We start from the raw sequence: 27,199 nt of genomic DNA, 5'->3' as shown, positions 1-27,199 counted from the left end.
TCTGATCCTCAGGGTTAGACAAGACAGCCCAGTTGAGACGCTTGATTTCTATGTCTGTGGCAGCTTTCCCATCTCCAGCAGGGGATTGCTGAGATGCAGACATTCCCTTCTCCCCACACTGGGGACACCAATGAAATAAAATCCCTTTCAAAGCACAAAGCTGTCCATTTCAGTCATCCTTTTTCCTAATTTTAAAGCATTGACATTTTAAATTTCAAGTCATTCTAACAATATAATATTTTGGTAATCACCTGGAAAGAAATCAAAAATACCCAAATGCCATTTCCTTTGAAAAATAAAGAAGGTAAAGGGGATACAAGGGAGACCTACAGGGGGGCGTGTGAAGGAAAGAAAATGCAGAATACATTGAAACTATGCCTTAAAGAAAAAAAAAAAGAGCATGAAAAGGTATTTCCTGAAATGTGGTTTCACTTATAATGAATTCTTAATATATTCTCAGTTGAGATCAAACATTTTAAATGTGGATTAGAAATATAAACTCAGAGAAAGGGGAGAAAAGAGGCCAATATGATGTACTGGTTAACATATGACATGGGATGAAGGCTGTTAGAGATGAAAGCTCTTGTTGCTGGTTATTTTAGCTATTTTACAGTTAAGAAAACACTCTCATGAGATAGAATATTCTAGAGACAGAGGTAGGATTAGACTCACACTTTTCTCAATTCATTGCCACTTTTCACTATACCATGCTTCTCTTGTTTTAGTCAGTAAATATTTTCTATTCATCTCTTAATAATCCTTAGACAAAACACAGGCAGACTGGCACTTCCATGTGGGGTACATTTATTCACAAACACTATATGTCTAAGACCCCAGGTATTAATTTCTTTCAAAGACAGTTCCATGAGAACCCTACGTCCACCAGAAGGATCTTTATTCCCACCTTTTCCCAAATGAAACTAACATAATCTTCATCCACAGAGCCCTCTTTTAAAAAGTACCTGAGGTATGTGGGACCCATAGAAGATGGGCAGCTCCACATGAATGGCCAGGGCATTTCTGAATGTGATGGGCCCATAAAACTTCACCCATTACTTATTTCACAAGTATTTATTGAGCACCTATTATATGTCACATACTGTGCCAGGAGCTGGGACAAAGAGTTGAATAAGAGTTCATTCCTATCATAAAAAATTTATCTTGAGAAAACAGATATACAAGTGATCAGAATGCAGAGCAAAATCTGCTTGACACAATTAAGACCACAGTGCTATGAGAACTCATAAGAAGAAAAGGCTTTTGAATATTTAACATGCAAGTACTGAAAACTCTCATGTGCTGAGAACTGGTGTAGCCACTGCATACATGTAATGAAGACAAAGTGAACAGAGTAATGCTTGAGGAGATTATTTTTAAGCTTCATCCTAAAGACTCAGCTGATCAATCAGATGAAGGAGCTGAATAAGAAAGAGAACTCATACCAGGAAGAAGGAAGATTTAGTGCAAGGGCCCAGACACAACAGAGAGAATATATAAAACCACAAGTATTATAATGAAGAGCACCAATTATACCATGCACTGAAATGTGGACTGTATTTTCAGATATAGAGATATCAACCTCATGTGCCACTTCTTAATGTCATACTATAACTTCCTGTCATATAGCTGCTAACATGATGGCTATATGTTGTGTTTTCTAACTATTATTACACTGGGTTACTGAATTTATGACATATGATGAAGAGATTGAAACTTAGCTTCCGAAACTTGGCAAACTCTGTAGGCAGCAACTGCTATTGATGTCTGAGAGAGCAGGCAGTGATTTATTTCTCATTAGTGGAAAGCTATATGCAATATTTTGAAAACTCAGAAATTTTCAGAAAGCTCAGAAGTCTTTGAAATCACTGATGAATTCAGTAAGTTAATACTTGCATTTGTTTTCAGGGTTACACATACCAGCAGATGCTGTTTCTGTTCATTTGCCCTCAATGTTTTTCATATTAAGATTAAATTTTTTTCTGAAAATTTGCCCACAATATTATGAACAAATATAGCACCAGTGTAAATCCCCTTTCTCTGAAAATGACACCTTTAACCAGTAGAAAAGATACTTGACTTCCTTAGCATTACTAAGAACCAGAAGACTGCAGCATTTTAAAATAAGATGCTATGATTCATGCCTTTAAGATCCACGGGAACTGCAAATTGTGTCTGTACAAGGAATCAGCAATTTCACAATTGATCTGAAACCAAATTTGTTCCCTCAGAAGAAACAAAAAATACTCAAGCCCTATGCACATAACCAACTGCTTAATTAAATAAAAACAATAATTTTACATTTTTTAATTTGTAAATGTGTAAATAAATTTACATTTTTTCTTCCAAGATTTTCATCTTAAGCTAAATAGTTCCTTTAGTGACAATGCCCTTGCTTTAGAGATTTACCTTAAAAGAATAAAAAAGAGCAGGAGCAATTATGAGGCTAATGACTATTTCTAAGAATGTTAAATTTTAAACACTTTAAGACATTTTAGTGTTCCTTTCTATTTTGTGAAAAGTGACTATTTAGTTGCAAAAGAAAAGCATTTTTATTCTTTCCGTTCTTTCAATCTCATATGAAAAAGTAGGAGAGCAAAGACAGTAATAAGAGACTTGATATTTGGGAGAGTGGTGACTTTTATCGGTGGATGTTGGACAAGAGAAGGGACAGGTTGAGAGAATATGACTGTAAGAACAAATGACTAGTGTTAATGATTTTTAATTGCACTGACTCATAGGCTGAAGTACAAATTATTGGTCAATTGATTTTAGAAAGATCCATTTAACATTGAAATAGTCATTGTACCTATCATGTATCTTCTCTGACTTGTGTTAATTAATTTATCATAACAATTATTAGTATCATTTTACTATTATCATGTACAAAAAGTAGTATTAATTTGTTCTTTCTAAAATGGTTTAATATGCCAAAACAGCAAATTATCAGCCACGAGATCTTGGAGAGTCACCGCTTTTCTTCTGAAGCTGAGTTTCCTCATCTATAAAGTATAGACAATAGAACAGGATTCTGTTTCAGATGAGATAATGAATGTGAAAGAGTATTAAGAACTTCAAAGATTTAAGCAACTGTACAATGCAGTATTATTATTTTGTAAATGTGGGTATCTCCATTGACCTACCCATCTATTGGTTTTCCTACCTCTTGCCTTTCCAAATTATGTACAGCTCTATGAACTTGTTAGATCCCTGCCCTCAACCCCCAACTACATGGGAGCTTCTCCCCTGCACCTTCACTGTCTCTTTAAGGTCAGGAAGCCATCCCTGACCTCCTCACACAAATTTTCATGTGCTTCCTTAACATATCTTTATCAAAGCATGTTATTACACTCCTCTATTTTAATCACTGGTTACTTGGTCTACCTTTCCTACCTAACTGTAAGTTGTGGGAAGGCAATAATTGTTTTTATTAATTTTTGTTTCCCAAGTCCTGGTTGTAGGATCTGGCAATATAGATGAAAAACAAATATTTGAAAAATGAATGAATGAATGAATACAAATTTTACATTTTAGTTGGCTCTGGATGTACACAGATCTTATACAAATCAAAGTTTGTAAATAGTAAGATAAAAAAGCTAAGTCACTTTTAAAATCACTGAGTAGATATTGTTACTAAATGTACAATAAGCCCATTAAAGAAATTGCTAATTATTTAGAATTTATAAGTAATTATTGAATAGAATTTCACCTTGAAATATGAAAAATATGTATTAGTAAGTATATTTTATTATATTTTAGAAATATAGTGCTATGAATGATTATTTCCATAATACTAAAATATAAAAATATTTAAAATTGAATTTTAAAAAAATATAATGAAATATAAAACTCAGAAAAGAATTAGAAGTCTTTAACAAATTTCAGAAGTGAGGACCACAATAGAAGGAACACAAGAAGAAACAAACACAACAAATAATACCCTTAGAGAACCAGAAGGTAAATAAGAGGAAAAGTTTTAAAAAAGAATTTATTTTTAAAAAAAGATTTTTTAAAAAGTAACAAATATTGAAGAGAAGCAGAGAAGACCAAATATATGGATAATTGGAGACCCTGAAGAAGAAAACAAAAGCAAGGGAAGAAATTACATGTTTCACTGTGTACCTGAAAATAGTGACTCAAAGTGTCACTATTTTACATTCTGACAAATTCCAACGAATTGATCATATTTTAAAGAAAAAGAAAAAAGTCTTTTGAGCATCTAGGAAAAAAGTCACATGACTTACAAGAAGAAAATACTACTTTAACAGCAGTCCTTTACGCCAGAAGAAGAAGGAAGTCATCTACTTCAGATACAGGAAGAAAGAAAACGTGAGCTCGGGATCCTAGTAGAAAACAAGCTTCAGAAAACCAAAATGCCTAGATACGAGAACGGGCGGTGAGCATTAACATGCAGTTTCCTTTACAATGACAATGTGAGAGCTGAAAAGGAGAGACAGTAGTGGTTATGTGCTCTGACAATGTGAATTTCACACAACTATTAAAAAATTGGGGGAGAAGGGTGGGAGCATATGCAATTTTTTTTTGTTTTCGGTGTTCGTATTGATAGATGGACTGGTATTTTTATTCTGAGAATAGTATGTGCGTAATGCAAAATAAAACAAATTAGTTGCTATGAAATACTTCCAATTCTAGTGTCACATTTAGCGTTAGAAACAGAATTCTTGGTATAGAAAAAAAGAAGATAAAGATGTAAGAAAAGAGCTTAAGTTAAAGTCTTAGTATTCTCTAATATGGATTGAAAATGTCAGCGTGAATTAACTGTCCACTGAAAGGGGCTAGAAGTAATGACTAACCCAGGGGCAATGAGCAGCCCTGGTGTCCAGACTGTGGTCTCGTAATACCATTTCTCACTAAAAGAAACTAAGGCTTTTCAAAAAGTGGCTAATTCCATGTTTGGGGCAGGAAATTTACAATACAAGTATGAACCTGGGACATCTTCTACTACTCAATAGCAAGGAAGCTATTACAGCATGCCCCTATGTTCAAAAACAAACTTGAAGAAGCTCTCATGAGCCAAAGATGAGAAAATTTGAGCTATAGCAATGATAATAATTTCCATGGGCTGACATCTATCAAGTAAGTTTAATGAGAAAATTGGTTACCTTCAGAAGATGATAGAGAACATATTAACTATCTTGAAAACTAGTAAATACAGAAGAGAAATCAAGCAAATATCCTGCCTTTCCTATAAGAATTAAAATGCTGGCTATCTGAATGGTAAACAAGGGAAAGTGTCACAACAAAAGCTTTCCAACTAATAGATAAAAAAGGAATGATAAAGAAATGAAAAAAGAAAACAAAAACAGATATTAAGTGCCTCCCATAGTCATGCCTAAAAGAAGCTTTATCCCATTTCTGGATAATTTTCAGGAAAATATAGAGGACTAAAGAACATATTGAATTGCACCAAGAGTATGAAATTAGCAAACTACAGACTGTGGAAAACCCTACAGGTCAAATGGCCAGCATTTTTTAACAGATAAATTATAAGAAATGCAAAAGATGGAAGAGGAACTTACAGATTAGAAGAAACTTAAAGACATATCTGATTTTTAAAAGTTGGCACAGTTAACTATAGAGTCAAGGGATGTATATTTAGGTGATATGAGGATTTGATCAGTATATGTGGAGTATACTATAAAGCAAATACATTTCGCAGGGCCTAGTTTTTTGTGGTTTCAGGTTTGGCCTGACTTCTTGGGAGTACATGTAGAGATGTCGACCTTGCAGGGACAGGAAACTTTACCCAGGATAGTCTCTGTTGTAAGATGGGGAGTTGTGGCACAGCAAGGTTGCTGGCTCAAGGACAGACAAGTCACTGATTGATATGTAAAGATACTGGGAAATGGCTGTGGGGAAAGAGAATGTTTGCTAAGATCAAGCTTTTTTGGTGGATCAACTTAACTTTTTGCAAATTGCATTATGGAATATCACCTTGCTTGTTTCACTGAATGTCACCAGCCTCTACTGTTAAACTATAATTAGCCATAACCGCACCTATGTTCTTTTCCTGTAACTTCCTTGTCTGGAGAATAAATGCGAGGTGAGAACCCCAATTCGTGGTTAATTTCCCAAAAGGAAGGAATGCCTCGCTCTTGAGGGTTCCAGGAGATTAACCCCTTTGGGGCTTCTCACTGCTCAGAAGAGATGGGCTTTGAGTAATCCTTTGCGGCTCTGTCACCCAGGGGAAGAGGGGTGACAAACCCGTGGGAAGCAAAGCAACAGTATAAAAGTTAGAATAGTTTTTATTTGTGGTGGAAGATAGAGGCTGAGTGGGATGTGGCATACTGAGGGGAGTTCTTGGTTGGCTGGCAAAGTTCTATTTCTTGACCTGGGTGGTGTTCTCATTATATTAAGTAATTAAGCCATACATTTGATTTGAGTGATTTTCTATATTTGTCTTTAATTTTACAAAAAAAGGATATTTTAAAATAAACATCCATTTCTAATATTAGACATTTTTATGCACATAATTGTAAGGTCCAAGTGAAACTCTGAAAAATTAGAGTGAAACGTTATAATACTCTATGTATCGTTGGCTATATCTCTATGGTCATGTACCTAATCCCTCCTGATCCAAATCTTTTTGTCTATGCAAACTGGTAATTACTGATTATATATCTACAGAAGTGGTTAAGGACACTCTTATTGCTCTGGCTTAATCTTAAGCTGATATGATTATAAAACTGACCCCATAAAAATCAGTTGGCAATTTTGATTTTTTTATCTTTTGAAATAATTAAGCCTTTAACTTTACTTCCATTAAGCTTTTTTTTAAAAAAAATCAATAGATGTCACTTTGGAATCTGTAAAGTATCTGTATAAATTCTCCAAGGTCAGTGAAATATGAAGGTGAGCCTTATAATTTAAACCAAACATACAATGTATTCTTTTAAAATTAAATTAACCTGTGTCTTTGCAAAATGACTAAACCACTAAGGTGATCAACTTTCTGACCTGTGACTCAGATGGAAGCGTGGGGTAAAACTGATACCGAGTGCTCATGAAATGCCACGGGTCTTAGGTCTCTCATGCTCTCAGTCCATGTTTCCTTAATTTTAAAAAGTGATTGATTTTTCAGATAAGTAATATTACTAGGCATTTCTCTACATTTACAGAAACATATTCTCTAACAGATGCACGAACACAAATAATTCAGTTTGTTTCTTTTAGCATATGTCTCTGTTTTTTTTCATTCAACAACAACAAAGACCAGATTCACATTTCAGACACCTTTGCATTATTTAATATACATTCTAGGGCCATAGAATAATGTAAACTTTGTAAGAAAAATTCTTTTTCACTGACTTGTAAATGTAAACAAATTCAGACCATGTAATAGGGCAGTACATTTAAATTCAAAAGTCTATTTTTAATCCTTAACACATTTATTTGAAAGAGGATGATGTTTTATTTTTTAATTGATTTCATAAGTGGTCCAGAGAGAATGCTATCTGTAGAATTAAGGCCCAAACCAAATAAACAAAATGCATTAATGAGCATTATCTAATCTGTCACAAACTTGGCAGCTGATGCCATAAACAGTGTCACTACAAGAGTTGTGAATGGCTGGGAGGAAATGTGTAGAAGCACAATCAGTTGTCCAAGAAAAAGAAGTGACCTCCAAATAAATAAGAAAAGTGACTTGGAGTAAGGAGATAGAGAGTCTTTAGTTTATTCAAATTATTACAGTTACTAACTTTGAAGTTTTACCTTTAGTCACTAGGAAACTTTGAAAAAGCAATTCCCATTAATGCATCCAAATTTACCATATGTGTTTACGTACATTATTTCTTCTGCTTAGTATGAGCTGATCATCGGACTAAGACTGCGCCTGGACTCTATGTGCTGTCGGAAGGTGACAAAGGCGGTGATGTCCTAGACAGGTAGGAGTACAGGCTTTGGCGTCAGGCAAATATGGGTTCAAACCCCAGTTCTGCCACTTATGCTCATGGACATAGGCAAGTTACATAACTTTCTTGGGTCTCAATGTCCTTGTCTCAAAAAGGTGATTGCACCATTTGCCTCAAGGTTTATGAGGATTCAATTAAATAATGTCTATAAAGCATAGAAGACAAGAACAAAACCCCGGCTGTCATAATTATTAATCGTTATAAGAAATATCAGTACTAGTATTTAGGAAGTTTTTCGTGGGTGAAAGACAGAAAATCAACCTAATACTATGAAAGGTATGAAAATTAGGGATATGCCCAGTCCTTTCATAATATAGCTAGAAAAGTGACCTGATTATGGGGAAATCAGGTGCTACTTCTTAGTTTATTTATTCTTATTTCTGTGTCACTTTCATTAGAAGAACCTTGCATTTTCAATAACAGGAAATTATTGAATGGCTTCACATACCAATATGTTTTCAGAAGTAAATTCAAGGGTAAATGGAAGGTTGACAGATGATGAATGAAGGAGAACTTGAAAAAGCCTGAGGCATCAGAACTAGAAAGAAGCAAATGACAGAAGTTAAGAGAAGTTAATTGTTGAGGAAAGGGAGTAAGACAGCACCTTTAGCAAGACCTCGCTCCCGACCACATCCCCATCCTCATCTCAGGAACCTCCCCAGTACTCTAGTCATACTGAATAGCCTCCAAGTCCCCAACAGTCAATGTCTCTTTGTCTCTCTGTCTCCTTCCCTCTGACCTCTGTCCTTCCTTGTCTCCTCAAGCCACTCCTTTGTACCTTCTGTGCCCTCTTCCTGCAACCACCTAGTAAGATCTACTCTTGGCAGGCCTCAGCTCTGATTCCATTTGTCTAGGAAGACTCCCCTGGCCCACGTATTTGCCTGGCCCCCACCCCACGCAGCCCTGTGCTCCCATGTCTCCCTAATATTAGAGAATTTGCCCACTGACTGCACTGACCTGAAGTGGTTTCTACTACATGGTCAGCTCCACAGACCCAAACTTAATGTTGCTTTATGAGCACATGTGTGGATATTCCTATTGCATGCCCAAGCTCGTCCACACTCCCCAAAACAGCTGTCTTTCGTCCAGTCCTCAGGCCTAGAGTTGAGCTGTAAGGAACAAAGGACTAGGGAAAGAAGCTCATGCAGGTCCAGGAAGCAGGTTTGGGATTGTTTATACAGGGGTTTCTAGGATCCTGGTACCTAGTGCCATTGTCAGACTCCAGGTGGATATGTCTCCTTGACCCAATGGCCTCCTCATCCCATAAGGAAGGGTACAGTCTTGTGCCAGGCTAAAAATACTGTAGAAGCTCTGTGATGGTGGACCATCTATCTCTTTGCCATCAATAACACCGTGATGTTGGACATGTCTCTTTGCCACCAATAGCACTTAGTGTAGGGCTTGGCTCCTATGAATCCCTCCAAAACAGTTTCTAATGAATGAGGATTATTACAAGAAGCACAAATTTCTAATTTAATGTACAAAAGATAGTAGAAGATGTGGTTAGAAGACAGAAAGACAAAGATTTTATGTAACAGCTTTGCATATTTCAAAATGACAGAATCAGGAAGATTCTAGTAGAAAGAGATAGGGGGAAAGTTATATCTTACATCTATTTAGCATCAACTGAAAATTTATCCTGAACATGAATTAGAGAAATACATTTTAAAAATTTACCACATTTGTTCTGAATTAGATAATGACCCCAAAGTATAGATGAACAAAAATAAACTAAAGGTAGGATATAAGAATAACAATAAGGAAGTAAGATCCAATTGAAATTGCCTACCAGAAAGATGCCTTCAGACCCACAAACTAAAACGGTCTGTCTGAGAAGAGATCAAAGTCAAAAGTTCTCTCAACAATGGGAGGGTATTTTGCACTGTCCCTGTCAGGGAAGCTGGACAAAACCTTGTATGGAAACAAAGTAGGAAAGGACATGGAAGGAACTGCTTACAGAAGGTATCTTTATAATCACATTCCACTAAGTGCAGGGTATACCAGTGTCTATACCCCTTCAGCCTAGTCTTAAAGTTTTGTTTACAAATTCATTCATTGTAAGTTTAGCCCAAGAAAATTGTTGAATGAACAGAAAAAAATATATAGATATATATATATATATGTCCCTCTCACTCAGGGAGAATTTATCCAGTAGGAATTTGTTTCACTGGTGCATAGGACTGACTTTACAGACCAATTAGTACAGTAAGTATGTTAAACGTAAAACCACAAAGTGATACCAGACCAAACAACCTAATGAACCACAATTCAAATGCTTCATTAAATGTAAGTCAGAGTGGGCCGGCCCGTGGCTCACTCGGGAGAGTGCGGTGCTGATAAATGTAAGTCAGAGTGCAGGCCTCATGATGAAGTTCCAAGTCTCTTTGATGCAACATAGTTTTTCCTTCATAGTCGAAAACCCTTGCCCCACTGGGGACTCAAGCCCCAAGATGTTCTACAGGAAGAAATTTCTCTGTTAATTCTTAGACCAAAAAGTGAATTTAATGTGCCTTACAGAACAAAGCTTGCTCTAAGACCTTGAAAAGGGCCAAACCACATCATAGAGAGTAAGAAGATATCTTCCATTCTCATGAAGGTATGTATGCCCATCTTTAGAATCAAGCTCAAAGCAAACATCATTTGAGGTCTTACTGAACATGACTGAACACTGAGGTTTATTACAATGTTTTTGCATGTGTTTGCATTTTGTGAAAACCACTAGCATCATAAGCAGAGGAGCCAAAAAGAGTTACTGCCAGGTCCGGGAATCTAAAAACAGAAATTTCAAGAGAAAAAAAATAATTCTTATAACATACGTAGCCTGATTTTATGCCCTCTCATTGTTAATTAATATAAACACTTGAAATCTTGGGTACTTTTGACAGCAAAATTCAGAGCCAAACTATTTCTATCTAAAACCTATACCAATATTGCAGGTTAGAAGTTAAATGTAATTCATCTATGGTCACTGTCAGTTAGTTAAGTATGTCAGTTTAACAAAGCCAAGTTATAAGAAGGAAGCCGTGGTATTTTTAAAGATCACAAGTCTTCCAGGAAAGAATTCTCTCTACTCTTGTAGGTGCCCTTTGATGCCCAGAGACAATACAAATCAAGCTAATCCAAGGCCCCTGCCACACAGAGTTTTGCCTTAGAATCTTGAGAAAATCTAATCACTAATTTGGCCAAGCACCAGCCTTAGAGCTGGCTGCCACATATAACCGTGCAGAGTGTGCCCCAGCCAAGAAAATGAATGGGGGCAATGTTGGCCACTTTTGTAGAGAAGAAATGGCTTTCACAGTGACAGTGAGATTAAAATATGCACTGTAATAAATTTTCTAATCTATCAAGAAACTGAAATCAATCCAATGAAATTAATTGTAAAATACTCTACTATGCTATCTATTTTTTTAAAAATCACATAAATATAGAATTATAAAAACATAGCCAGATAGCATTTTATGTTTAAAAACATAGGACACTTTTAGTTAACTGTAGGTTGGAGTGCACCAGAAGCATAGTGGAAGCCACTAAAAAATTTACAACAGCAGACATTGTTAGTGGAAGTACAGTGAACTCCTCTAGGTTGTTAGTAGTTTAATTGTACTTTGCTGATCTGATTAGAGCATTGTGCTTAGGTTTGAGGTGTTGAAGGGAAAGGCAAAAAATGGAGAGAGGTCTAGAAACAGGGTCACATAAGGATGACTGAAGACATTCATTTTTTTATCAGAAGGACAGATACTGTGGTTTGAATGTGTCCCACAAAAACATGTGTTGAAAACTTAATCCCAAATAAAACAGTGTTGGAAGGTGAGGTCTAATGGGAGGTGTTTGGGTCATGAGGGCTCCACCCTCATGAATGGGTTAATGCTGATTATTAAGGGCTTTAAGCTGTGAATTCAATCTCTTGCTCTTTCTCACCATGTGGAGTCTTCTGCCATGGGATGGTGCAGCAAGAAGGCCCTCACCAGCAGCAACTCCTCAGTCTTGGACTTCCCAGCCTCCAGACTGTAGGAAGTAAATCTCTGTTCTTTATAAACTACCCAGTCTGTGGGATTCTGTTATAACAGCACGAAAAGGACTAAGACAACAGAAGACCTAAAGAAAGAGTAATTGTGATACTTAACCAACTGAAAATTTAAAAGATGGAGAGAAAATTAGAGTTCTTTCTCTTTTCAAAGAGCCAAATTAGGGCTTATAGATAAAAGAAAAGAGATGGATTTTTCTCTCAAAATGAAGGAGGATTGTTCTAAAGCGGTAATAAAATATGGGTGGGAGCAGAAAATTTCAAGAAAGAGCTGCTGCCTGAAATCCTGAGGGCAAAAACAGGCAGTGGGCTTTTGAAGGAACTCCTCCCTGAAGAAAATGTTATCCTACATTCTAACACTAAATTTCTTCTGTTAGAATTTCTTCTCATAGGAAACTTGGTCTTTCCCTAAAGTTCCAAAGTTGGGCCTCTAAACTGAAGCAGATTAGTACTGAGAGGATAGCATTAGACTGAATTTTGCTTCCCATAATTATTGCCCTGTTGCATTTAATTCAGGAGGAGGAAAGTTCAGATAGCCTTGCTTTTGACTTTGTTGTCCAAATAAAGGAAAGGAAATGCCCTTCATCCAATACGTGTTATAGACCAGCACATGTACTGCTGTACTCAATTCTCACAATATTTCTCTGAGGCAATTGTCTCTATTTTATAACTGAGACTAAGAGGATTCCAAAGTAGAGGTATGTCAATTCCACAGCCTATGGTCATGCTAGAAGACAGGGAATGAAATCAATAACTGTATTAGTCAAATTAAATGTTTAAACTGTGACAGGGTTTGACTTTAGCCCACACCTGGACTCCTAATTCAGTTCTTTTGCCATCATGTTACGTTGCTATTTTCCACTTCTTGGTTTTTCTAGTCCAGGACCAATCCAACAAATTATTTACATTAGACTGGAATGTAAATTATTATTGTGGGCAAATGCACCCATTACAAATATACGTAGAGTCACTTACAAAAAAAAAAAAAAAAACCCTGTGAGTCACCAAATCTTGTGTTAGGGTCTTCTAAGAATTTAAGAAATTAACATCACAAACTTCATGCCCAGATAAATGAGTTCATTTCTGCCAAGAGGAGGAAGTAAGAGCAAGCATTAGACTCATTTAGTGTCTCCTCCAAGCTTTCAGAATACAAACATATCATTCAACACTCCTGGGAAGCTAAACCCCCAAACCAGTGGAAAGAGTATTGGCTTTGGAGACAAGATTGGGTCTGGATCCTTTTTGTCGTCACCCTTTAGATGTGTAGCCTCTGAGGCATGTCACTTAAGCTCCCCGCGTCTCTTTTTCTTCAGTTGGAAAAAAACAATAAAAATAAAAGTGCCTTCAATTGAAAGAATTAGGGGTAATATCTATAAATCGAGGTGCTAGGCATTGGATAAATGGTTCCCATTTGAGGTGTGACCTGTCACTCCAACATCATGGCCTGACACTCTCCCCTGTCACCTAATTCTCCAGCTATCCTGAACTGCATATGGGCTCCCAGCAGGCTGTCCTCTGCTTCTGCTATAATGACCCTTCCAAGCAACTCACTTGGCCATCAGCCCAGAGCCCACCTTCTCCTGGAAGCTATCTTTGATCACTCTCCATCCTGCAGGCTGCATTGGGTGCCTCTCCTCCCCATGTGCATGCTGTGCATACAACTGTCACAGCATTTCTGTGCTCTTGCAAACATCTGCTCATTCAACTGCCCCTCCCATCATACTATAAATTCATTGATGGGAAGGAGTATGTCTTTCATTTCCAGATTCCCAGTACCTCACAGAGTGCTTTACAATAGAAGATACTGAATAGATGTCTGTTGAATTAATCTACTAAGCCTAGAAGGTCCATGTTCAGTGCTATAGTAAATCATTATTTTAGAATAGTTTTTATCTGTCAACTTACTTGAAATCTTACTTAAGAATTCTACAGATTTTGAACAAATGTGGATTTACAAAATAATCTGAAGGGGGTTCAGAAAAACCAAAGATAACTTTCTTTGCATTTTGTACTAATAGTCAAAGATACCACTTATTCATTTCCACCTGTGTATGGATATTCAATAGACCCACACGAGGGTACTTCCAAAAGTTCATGGAAAGGTTCATATTATCTTTCAGTTCTATTTTCCACAAAGTTTTTGAAGTACCCTTGTACATATGATCATGCTACTTCTCCCCATCCTGTAATTTGCTCACAGCTAAGGAATCTCCTAAGAGTTCAATATTGGGAGAGCTCTCACTTCTGGCAGCTGGTTACCGAAATCCCTCACTGGGGGACACTGAAACAATGTGGGTGACAGGGCGTGTGTGAAGGAACAAGAAAATTCAAAATTGCATTTTTCATCCTCCAGCACAAAGGAAATGTAGATTCTCCAGAGTTGTTTTCATCCAAATAAGGTTGAAATATCCCTTGTAAAGTTAGTAGATGTTAATTTTGAATTAGGTTGATTAGTTAATATTTTCTTTCTTCCCTTAAGTAAAATGGATTTGTATATAATGTAAAAAAATGTAATTTGGTTATACATGTAAAATATTTGGTTAGAATGGTTAAGAGGAATATAGACTATGTATGTATATTATGTGTGTGTGTATATATGTATGTACTGTGTGTAAAAATATATATATATATACACATATATATACAAAATTTTTTGAGTGCTTTCTTTGAAATCTTGGGCACTCTTCTTGGAAATGCAAATAGTTAAAGCTAAAATACCTGATTTTTATCTTTATCATAATTGTAAGGAATGACTGTAAGGTCACAGTTGTGCCAGTGTCGCCAAGAATAGTCACAAGAAAAGTAAATATAAGTCAAATCGCCTTTATTGCTGAGTTTAGAACTTCCATCCAACGAAGAAAGTCAGGATCATTTGGTAAGTAAGTCCGCCTATTAAATATCATATACTACTTAGATGGGTGAGCTCAAGAATGATAAAAAATAGATCTAAGGGAATAATTTGCATGCTCTACATTATCTCAGCTTGGGATGCACGTAAGTGCAGTTCTGAAAGGTCCCCTGGTTCCCACGCAGACAGCAAGCCGCCACAATCCCTTATAACTCTTCCTGCCAAAGTTTGGGTTCGAGTTAGCAGACTTGAAAAGCTTAAATTCATGATAGATAGTCCTTAATAATGGTGCTATACTCCCTGATTTCTTAGAACTAATGTAAATATGTTCATATATCACTTGTTTCTGGAGAGGATATTCCAGCCTGATATTTCCAGCCAAGTAACTGCTAAGACGTATGGCTTGAATTCAGCTTCGTACAAGAACCATCCTGTGTTACTGTCCTGACTCTAGCTTAGGTTAGGAATTTACTGGTATAATATTATGGGTTAGACTACCAAACAGCACTGACTCACAGAAAAAAAAAAATATGCAAGTCCACGTGGGGTGGGGGGAAGAAACTCAATTTTATTGTTTGCATAAAAGAGAGAGAATTAAAAAAAAAATACAGGCAGCCTTGACTTTGTTACTACTGCCATCACAGTGGGCATCCGAGGCTGGCCAAATTGCTTGTTCACTTCACCATCTCCATAAATAGACTGGAAGCTTCTCAAGGACAAAAGCTGAGCCTCATCATAATTGTGTACCCAATGCTATCAGAGTACTTGATACCCAGCAAGCAACCTGTAAATATTTGCTGACTGGCTGAATGCACATCTTGTTGGACTCTTTCAGTCCAAAATTTCAGGACAATCGGAAACAACTGTGAGTAAGTTAAAATAGCTACAATTTTTAGCACTTTACATGTAAATTATCTCAGTTAATCCTTCCTACAACCATATAAAGTTGTTGTTATAATATGATGTACGAGTGAAAATAGTGAATTTAGAGAGGCTATATTACTTGTCCAATAACTTAGAGCTAAAACCACTAAAGCCAGATTTGACCTTGGGTCTTTAGAACTCCAGAGTCCATGTTCTATCCATTGTACAAGTACATCGTGTTCACTTCTTAGAACAGAATCAAGATTTGGCTTAGCCTAAATTTAAATTCTGGACAGTCTCTGCACATGTTCAGCACAATATTCTGTGTAGGCAACACTTTTGTTTTTAACCTTTCCTATTTGTTAAAATGAGCAGTTAACATCCCTGAGCCACTGCCTCCAGAGCCTTCTGGAAGATCTCATAGAGGGATGGGGAAGCTACAGAGCTCTCCTGTTGAAAGCACAGGGTTTAAACTTTCTTTTAAAAGTTGGCTTGAAGGATCTTGACTGTAAGAAAGTATACAAAAATAAATAATAAATAAATGTAAGTGTGCTAATAATATGCCTTTTTTTATGTTGCGGAGGAGGAATTTGTTACAATTCATGAATAGTATACTTGGTACGCATCTGATCGCCCTTTGTGTAAATCATCTACTAAGTCCTCTGTCAACTGCATTTAACTAAATAAGAGTCTCTTTCATCTTTAAGAAGAAATATCCATGTGTGAAGCCTCCAGATTTTCACAGAGACATGAGCCAGTCCTGTTCAAAATCATATCAATCAACACCAACTAAGTTATTCAAGATTTTGATCAGGTTATTTATTTACTGATACAATTTTTGGAATGTCTTGATGTGCAGATTAACTCCCATACCAGTCCTGTTTGGATGAACATTCTTTAATATTTTCCCAATTAATATGTCAGTGAGTATAAAAAGAAAAAAAAAATACAGGGTCTTTAACTAAGATACTAGGTTTTCTTACTTTTTAAAAATTCTTTCCTGCAAGTGTGACTAACTTCTTTTCATTCTTAAAGATTCAGTTTGGAATTAAAATTATCCTACTACCCATACCCAACTCAGAGTGCACACTTCCATTCAGCAGAATTCCCAGCAGAGATGCTTAGCAGATATTGGCTGAACAAATAATAAATGAATGAGTTAGTGTCGATTATGATTTTTTAATAATTAAACAAAAACCTAACAGTGCATTTTCTACATTTTAAAATGAATAACAGTCCAGAAGCTCAGTAGAGTTACACTTTTCAAAATGGAATAAATTAGTTCCTGATTAAATTACGCTGTGTAAGTGGTCTATAGCATTGGGGTACTTTATCTCTTTCAGGCTGGAAATGTACGAAAAATAAAATCCCTCTGCCTTGTACCTTCATTCAAGAACTTGTGTGTCAGGGTACCACACTTGGTGCAGGGGACAGTGGATGATGTAATGGAAAGAGCAAGGCCACTAGCAGCTCTCAAGAGCACTGTCTGTTTACACTTAGTTTTAAGTCACAAATGCACTTGTGCATGGAGTGACTTCTCAGAATGCAAAGGATTTATTTCCTCTTGCTTACACAGGCAGCTTGGAGAATTTTGGTGCTTGAACATCTTACACAAGAAGAGTGCAGGCTGGGGAGACATGTGGACCTGTGTCAAAGCCTTGCTCTGCTCTTCCCTAGTATTGTAATCTTGAAAGATTACTGAGCCTCTTGGCAGCAGTTTCTACAGCTGTAAAATTAAAGTAACGAAGGATACCTATCACCTAGGATTGATAAGATTTTACAAGATAATATCACAAAGAACACAGATTTGAGCAAATAATACATTTTCGATATGTAAAGGGCAACTCTTTTATGATGCTGGCTTATTATTTTATTCCTATCATTTCTGACACTGCCAATATACAAGTTTCTTCTGTTGGAGTCCACAGGGAGTAACAGCAGACTCAATACGTTCAGTGTCAGGAAGTCTCTCAACAGGACACCTCACATAGTCTGCAATACAACTTCTCCTTAACAGAGAAATCTTTACAGTTCTGCCAAGGTGGAATTTGGGCTCTGTTTTGAATGCAGTGACCCTGAGCGATACTGTTATCTTCTAGAAATACCCTTTACACATGCTTGGTACAAAACATTTACAGCTTCTTAGAAGAAATTTGAAACACTGTGGATATTTACAGTGGCACAGGACATATTATTTCATCAGAGCAATCACCCCCAAAATGTGTCTCCATTTGTGTTACAAAATTTTCAGTTTTATAGAGTCCAGGAATTTTCTACGAGGCTAAATATTTCTAAGATGATTCTGAATACAGAAAAATATATTAATATACTATTCACTAATTAAAAGTTAAGTAACCATTTAAAAAATGTTCCAGGGTGTGTATCCTATGGCTAGTCGAGTTGCACAGATATATGTAATGTACTTGCACTAAGAAATCTGTTCTACCTTGACTTTTCATGTAAAGGTAGACATTTTATGTAAACATTTGTAAGTGTACTTTTTTCATGATTGGTAGGCTGTGATGTGCATGTCGCCTTACAAGTTTTATGAGGCAGAATTCAATGGTAGAGCCCTTTAGAGTTGTCTTTGCATTTCTGTCTTAAAAATCCCAGGAGTTTTCCATGCAAATAGTACAGCTTCGGTTAACTCAGATGTTAATTCACCATGGCTGGGAGAGCCTTAGGTATTCTTTTCCAAGTCCCAGGGTAATTTGGGTGGGTTAAGTTTACTTAATGTCTTCTTTGGCCTCAAGGTTCCAACCCTCACCTGCTGTTTAACATTCCTTTCCAGATTCTTAAAAGCCCTGTTTACATCAAAAAGGAATTTTATGCCTTAACACAAAGTAATCATGAAAGAACATACTTGTCAACTTCCCTCCCGGTGGCAGGTTTTGGCTTTTTTTCTCCACTTTGAACTAAGGTAGCAATTTAACACAGCTTTATAAAAAAATGTAAAAGTAACACTTTCAGGATATACTTTTTATTTCTAAGGTCAACAGGATGTTTTATTAGTTTAGAGTATGATTAATTAGTTTGGGTTTTCCCATACCATAATGTGTTCCACGTAGCTCTATATTTTTAAATCAGTTTGTTTAACCAAATTGCTCCTGGCATTTTTTTTTTAGAGTGATTTTTTTCCCCAGTTAATGTATACACAGAATTGCTTGAAAGAGCACGGTGACCAAATGCTAGACATCAAACACAGAAACGGGAACCAGCACAGAATATGTGACGTTCATTCTCAGCGTTTTCTGCTCCCGACTAGAGCAAGACTTGACCCCTCCAGCAGCCACAGAGAGGGCTTGCACCACTGATCATGGCTCTATTTCTGGCCAGAAAAGGAACACACACCACCATGGTCACGTAGGGGCCATGGATGACAGATCAAAGTTATTAGTCAATTTCAACAATATGGAACATGTTATTCACACATCAGAATCCTCTTTATCGTGTTAGAAACCACATTCTCTTTTTAAAAAAGAGAGAGACTATGAAAATATAATTTTAGGACAGGACCTATCTGTGTCATATGTAAACTGCATCATCAAATTTCTAAAGGAGGGTCACGTAAAATGTACCCAAGGCTCCCAATTTTCTGTCTTCTTTATGCTTTACTTTGCAGAGCTAGAAACAGATATTATGTTAACGAGTAAAACAAATGATCAGAAATGACTTTTATGACACAAAGATGAAGTTCAATCCTCCCTTGAAATCTTATCTAACTCTTCCAACCGATGGAAAACTCTCCTATCTCTAAACTGACATTATGTATACAGTCTGTATCATACAATTCACTTAATTGTTCTCATCTTGGGGCATTAAGATAATCTTCCTAAGAGAACCAGAAAGTCTTTAGAGCTAAAATCATTTCACTTTCTACTTTTCTTCTACAAGGCTTTATGCAATGGGTATGGTGGGAGGATTTATATTAGCAACTTATATTTATTATCTTGGCTGATTAACAAAACAGGATACGTGTTCAAACTGTGTAATAAATTTGATTCTCAGCATTCATATGCACATCCATATGATCCAAGGGTGTGCATTTTTTTTAAAATAGTGATATTTACTTTATGTAAGAGAACATGTTTTCAGTTATGCAGTGCTATGACCATAGAATATACTATTTGTCATTTTCTTTTAATCATTCCTTCAAGAACAAACTAATGGACAGTAGTACAGAGCTTCACACCACACTGTCATTTCAAAAATCCACATTCTCTGATGGATTGGAAGGAAATTGGATCCATACTATTCTCAAAAAAGAACTACCTACAGATTTATGGTCAGTTTCTGATATTTAAAAAAACACGATTCAAGAACTAACTAAAGAGCAATGCTAGCCTAAACATACCAAATAAAGTTAAAATTAAGAAAGAGTTTTCCATCTCAACCCGTCAGTCTCTGACCCGTAGAATACAGCATCTCACTGATATTTTATGTAAGAATGAGAGAAATTTTTCCCACTTTAATTAAATTTGGAAAATACTAATCACCCATTATACACACCACTCTGTGGAAAACTCTATAAGGATACAAATTCCTGGGAGACAGGCTCTGGTGCCCCAGCTGCACGTCCACAATGAAGTTTGCCAGTGATGCCCCCAAAGAAGCATCTGGTTAGTTTTTATGTCATCATTCTCTGTATTTCTCACCTGCATTCTTACTGTCAGTGGTGTGCTGATAAAAGCTTAACAACCAGTTCTCCAGTGGAAACAAAGGCTCTTATTTAGAGCATTTGCTGATTTCTGTGGTGTAGATCCTACCACGGGGCCGATTTCAAGATACCAGTGTGATGTCACTGAACACAGACCTGGGGAAAGATGGCATGAGCGGCTGCCAGAGCCAGTGAGAGCCAGTCCCAGCACACCACAGCAAGGGCTACTTCTAACAATCAGGTTGCAGGAAGGGAAGGTCCTGCATGATGAGGAATGAGCTTACAGTAGTAAGTCTTGTCAGGTTTTAAGCAGTTGTTGGTTTATAGAATTCAAAGGGAGGGAAATTGAGCTTAATGAGACATTAACATAAATAATCCCTAGAAGGTAAAAGGGACTAAAGTTTGGTTGCTCTAAATAAGGAAGAACTCTCTAACAAGTTTAACAGTAGCATGTGGCTCCTCTTGAGGTCTTAGTTTCCTTTAACCTGGAGAAGCTGAAGGAAGATTGGAAGACTACTTATTACTTAGATGGTTGAGAATGCAATTGCTGTTAGGACTTGGGGCCTATGAGGCTGGAACTGCAATTAAAATAAAGCATAAAGAACCTTAACCCTTTCATCTTGTGAGCTGAAGGATGTCGATGGCATTGTCAGTATACATTTGAATTTAAACAAGATTTTGAGAAGTTTACTTGTAATGTAATACACTTTTTAAATTAAAAAATATAAATACTTTACATTTGTAAACATCAATCCAATACAAATTTTATTAATAATTTCAGGGACAATGTCATAATAAAATAACTCATATAGCTCTTCCAACCTCTATATTCTATTCAAGCTTGGAGGTTTGTGTGGGGGGTTTTGGGGGGGGAGTTGGTTTGTTTAATGTTTTGTTTATTCCTTTTAGTATGGCCAAATATTTCTCAAAGTAATTTTATATTTTTCTAACAACTATTGGTAAATCTATACTTCAAATAAACCCTAACCCACAGCATAGGAGGCTGATTGTAATTCAAGCTTCTAACTCTTCAATACAATGTGGTAAGCAAGAGTTTTAACTTTCCGTTGAGATCCTGTATAAAACCACTTCACACAACCTACATTTTTCTATTCAGACTCACCAAGTATTAAATTCTTTAGCCTTTGCAGTGTTTTCAAGCACAGGGGTGAGCTGGTCCACTTGGTCCTTAAAGTAATCTAAAATTAATAATCCTTCTCTGAAACTTGTTGCTGTCCTGGCAGTCAACTCTAATCTCTCTCTCCAATATTAAGACATGGTTCTACTTGAAATACCATGTAATTGAAATTACAAGCTCTGTGTTCTTCCTGGAAGTAAGCCAAGATATTTGAAATCAGCTTAAAGTAAGCTTATATTGAGCTAGGAACTGTCATGATACAATATGGGATAAATTATGGTCATTGTTCCAGTTTACCTGGGGCTATACTAGCATTAAATACAATGTGAATTTCCTAAAATGTTGAGGTCTCCAATAAGAGTCATTTTCTGGGTTATTCTGCCTTCTCCAATAATAATGCTTTGTTTTACTATATTCTTTTATGCATGATGCCTTCCAGCTTGTACATGCTCAAACAATTTTGGAACAACAAAATATACTATAAAATTCATACAGTTTATAGTAAAAGAGAATGTATCTTGACTCCCAGTTGCAGCATGTACTTACTAGCTCTCTGACAATGAATATGTTAACCTCTTAGAACCCATATTTTTTAATCTTAAAAATATGGGAACATCAATATCTGCCTAGTTGGAGTACTATGAAAATTAGAGATAATGTCTGTAAAGCTCCTAGAACAATGCATGGATCAGTGTACCAAAGCAAAGCAATCTACTCTGTTCATGTGGGTTTTAGAATTTTCTGTTTGCGGATCACACACAACTTTATTTATTTTTTTATTGTGGTAAAATATGCATAACATAACATAGCATTTACTCTTTTAGCCATTTTAAAGTTTACAATTGAGTGACATTAAGTACATTCACAATGCTATGCAACCATTATCCAATTACAGAAAGTTTTTATTACCCTAAAAGAAAACCCCAAATCCATTAAGCAGTCATTTTTCTTTTTTCCTTTCCCCCCAACTCTGGGCAACCCCAAATCTGCTTTCTGTTTCTATGAACTAGCCAATTTTGGATATTTCATGTAAATGGATCATAGAATATATGTCCTGTCCCTTTGTGTCTGGCTTCTTTCACTTAACATAATGTTTTCAATGTTCTTCCATATTGTAGTATGAATCAAAACTTTATTTCTTATAGCTGAATAATATTTCATTGTATAGTTTATCCATTTTTTAGTTCATGAACATTGGGTTGTTTATATCTTTTGGCTACTGTGAAGAGTGCTGCTATAGTCATTTAAAAGCTTTTCTCTGAATACCTGTTTTTAGTTCTTTTGGGTATATATCTAGGAGTGGAATTTGTAAATTATATGGTAATTCTATGTTTCACAGCTTTAATTTTGTGTCCTTGAAAATTTCAAAAGAGAAATTCAAAAAGTTAAGTATAAATTTATCATAAGACTCTGCAATTTCACTCTTAAGAATCTACCATAAGGGCCGGCCCCATGGCTCACTCAGGAGAGTGTGGCACTGGTAGCGCTGAGGCCGTGTGTTCGGATCCTATATAGGGATGGCTGGTAGGCTCACTGGCTGAGCGTGGTGCAGTCTACACTGTGCCGGGGGTTGCGATCCCCTTACCGGTCAAAAAAAAAAAAAAAGGAATCTACCGTAAGAAATGAAAACATACGTCCACAGAAAGACTTGCATATTAACCTTCACAGCAGCACTATCCCCTTATACCCAAGTAACATCATCAGCAAAGAGCAAAATAACAGATTTTTATATCTAGAGACTCATAGTTGCATCATTCATTCATCCATTCATTCATTTGTCTGCGTAATTAGGCCCTAAGGTAAAAATAAATAAAACCAGTTCCTAACCTCAGGGGATTAGCATCTAATAGACTGAGATAGAGAGATTAATAACAAAGATCCTTAAAGGATCTGTATTAATCCGTTTCTGTTGCTTATAACAAAATACCTGGAACTGGGTAATTTATAAGGAAAATGAAATTGACTCTCTACAGTTTCTGAGGCTGGGAAGTCCAAAGTCCAGGGAACACAGCTGGTGAGGTCTTGGTGGTAGTGATGGTGATGGCAGAGTATCACATCATGAAAATAGCAGGGAGAGAGACAGACTCTTCATGCCACCCTTCTAAAGCCCTCAGAACCACATCCATGACCACTGTTTTAAACCATTCACTACAGCACGGTTCTATAATCTAATCACCTCTTCAAGGCCACACCTTTCAATTAACATAATAGGATTTCCCACCCTCAACAGTTACAGTGGGGATTAAGCCTCAGTGAGGTTGGGAGGGCAGCAGGTCTACAGCAGGATCATAGCACATGAAATCAAGATGGGCACAAGAATGCAGCAGCAAGTGGGACACAAAGGAAATATACAAGAAGAGTCAGGGATGGATTTAGAAAGATTAACATTAGTAGAAGATAGGGGTTTTCCAGGGACTAAGAGTGTATTCCGTGAAGTAGGGATATAGAATGTCTAAGCACGAAAGCTTGAAACTAACATGTATTATTCCAAGGATGGCAAGTCATTCACAATGGCTGGAGGGGCAGGATACAAGGTAAAGAAATGGCTGGGTCAGTTTATTGAGAATCATGTATGCTACACCAACTAGTTTCAAAGTTGTCTTACCAGCAACAGTAACATTATTAGATTCTTAGAATGAACTGATGGAGTATAAGACTAGAGGCAGAGAGATAATTTTCCAAATGATTTGGGTGGGAGATGGTGAGAATTTTGAATCAAGGTGCAACTCAGATTTGACTTTTTAAGATCGAAATGCCCATAGGGAAATCCAGTGAATACGTTCTGTGTTGCTATTTTTCTTCTTCTTCAAGACAAGTGCTTGGTTTGCTTTGGTTTCGTTTTGTATACTATGTAATTCTAAACCTCAGAGATAGATCCAGAAAAGTGAGCTGGACTTATAGCCAATAGATATCCTGGGCATAAATGACATCACTTGGAAAGTGTACAAGGTGAGAAGAGGAAAGAAGAAAGACACAAGGTACTGGTAAGTACCAAAATGTTACGGGAAGACAGAGGAAGAGAACTAGCAAAGAGGACTAAGACTGGTGGTCAGGGAACTAGATAATCAGAAGAGATTGGTGTCTAAGAAGAAAAAAGCAGGAGCTTCAGGAAGAAAGAAGTGGTAACCCACTGTACCAATTTCCACAGAAAGAGTAAAAATTGATATGAAAAAATAAATTTCACTTTTGCAATAGATTAAAGAATTAATGAGGAGGAAAGAAGCTGAGTTTTTCCAAGAGTTGGTGTAAAGGGCAGGCAAGAAACAAAGACAATAGTAGCTAAAGATGGAGCATACAATCATTCCTCTGTTTGCTATTAGGAGATGCTGGAGAATGTTCATAGTCTGCAAGAAAGTAGAAAGGGGAAGTGTTAAAAATACAACAAAAGAAAGAGAAGTAAATTTTTAGAAATGGAGAGAAGGGATTACATCAAGAGCAATCCTGGAAGAGGATAATTCAAACCTTTTCTTTTAGATTGGATAAAAATAAGGAAGAGGAGATGCTCGTGCAGTGAGTTTGACTTAGGAGATTTTAAAGGACTTTATACCTGATGGACTCAAGTTTTCTTTGTTTGGTTTTCATTGCTTGCTGGTTTTGTTTTGTCTTGAGAAGCAGGGGGCTAGAACCAGGTTTCGAATAGTTGATACGAGGAATGAGATAGGAAGATAATTCAGGGCAGATGAAAGCTGGAAGTTAGCAGCAAAGGAAGGCTAAAGGGGCAGGGCATGGATGAGATGTGCCATTGAGGTCTTGGCTGGATAAGGAAGCCATACGGAGGAAAAGATCTAGGGCCTGAACATTTTAGAGAAGTCAAAGAAGAAAAGTAGTGGGACTAAGGGAAGAAAATGGAGAGTATTATCATTAGAGACTGACACACTGGAGTTCAAGTTCAGAGGTAGAACAGAACGAGGTTGTGGTCAGGAATATGGCCATAGGTGTCAGATGTAAAGATATTTTGAAGATAGGATGTTGGATAAATCAGTTATGTTGTCTCAAGGTCCTCAATGCTTGAGGAGTGTGAGTGGTAAACTGACATGGTATCAGATAATACAAACATTAGAGGAAGAAGAATTTTTATTAAGAGTTGAAAATGAGTAATCAGGAAGTTGCTTTGGAGAACTAGGATAAACAGCATTTGCTCTCATGACTGTGGAATGAGAAAATAATGAGTTTTTGCATAAAAGGACTAGTGATAAATTCCTGGGAGTGTTAGGTTTCCATTAAGGATGAAAATAGATGCAGCAATAGGTAAAGAGGTTGAACATATGAGGCATGTATTTGTCTGTTTTTCTGTTGCTATAACAGAATACCTGAGACTGGGTAATTTATAAAGAACAGAGGTTTATTTGGCTTGGGATTCTGGGACAGCTGCATCTGGCATGGGCCTCAGGCTGCTTCTACTCATGGTGGAAAGTGGCAGGCAGCCAGTGTGTACAAGCAGATCACATGGCAAGAGAGGAAGCAAGAGAGGAAGTGCCAGGGTCTTTAAACAACCAGCTCTCATGGGAACTAATAAAGTGAGAACTCACTCATTAATCCCCCCACCCAGGGAGAGCATTAATCCATTCATGAGGGATCCACCCCCATGACTCAAACAGCTCCAATCACTGCCACATTGGGAATCAGATTTCCACTTGAGTTTTGGGGGGACAATAACATTCAAATTCTATCAGGGCATTTTATTTTCCATTAAATATGAGTTCAAAATAAGATAGTTTTAAGGACATTCTGCCTTAGAGCTTTCCAAACCAGTTTTAGACATGTCTTGGAGGAACAAGGACCTCTTGGCTTCCAGTGCCAATCTGAGTAAAACTAAACTCCGTTACTTACACTGATACAATAGCCATAATGGTAATAATAATATCACTTCACACTCAAGCATTTGTTGAGAAGCTACTCTTATTTAACTAGATAAAAGGTAAAATTTCTAAAGAGATTAAAGACCATAGAAAAGAAATCATTCAGACCCATATCATCCTATAACCCTCAGCCTAATAAACAGACTCCAGCAAACTGGGAAGTACCTAAAGCTGCAGCTTTAAGTGCAGTTAAAAGAATTGTAGTGATATATATGAAGTACACCATTACTTTCTCTTTAGGGCAACAGCCATTTGGAAAAAATGGCTAATGAATAAGAGAACACCTAAAAGGTCTCAGAGTGATTTTTCCCTCCTTCGATTCAATCCAACAAGTATTTACAACACCTCCTCTTCTTGGTACCATGCTAGGCACTGAATATATTGAGATGAATATGACACATTATGAAAGAAATTCTATTTTGTATCTTACTATACTATCAGTAAAAATATCCTAGTGTTGATAATCATAGAATAAACATCATGGATATATCTGGAGTCCTATCAAACAAGGGTAAAATAACTTGATTGATGATGTTGCAAGCTATACTGCCATCTATTTGCTACAATTCTACAGGACATTCAGAAAAAGCCTAAAAGAATTCTAGTTCTGTGAGATTTGGGGCAAATTAATCTGAGCTTCTTTTCACATATTTAAAATGGGAATAACAACAACTCTTACCACCAGGTTTGCTGAAATAATGAAAAAGCATTTTATAAATTGAAATGCACATATAAATGTTAGTTATTGATTTTTAAAAATCATCCGCAGAGAGGTGGAAAGACGAGTTTGACTTGTTACAGTCTGTTTTACTGACTGTGCGAAAATACATCAGAAGTTGACTGTTTATTTGATATTTGCACATCATGGCTGAGCAAAG

Source organism: Cynocephalus volans, chromosome 15 (genome assembly GCF_027409185.1).
Source record: "Cynocephalus volans isolate mCynVol1 chromosome 15, mCynVol1.pri, whole genome shotgun sequence".
In the NCBI taxonomy this organism is placed as follows: Eukaryota; Metazoa; Chordata; class Mammalia; order Dermoptera; family Cynocephalidae; genus Cynocephalus; species Cynocephalus volans.
This window is presented reverse-complemented; position numbering follows the sequence as displayed.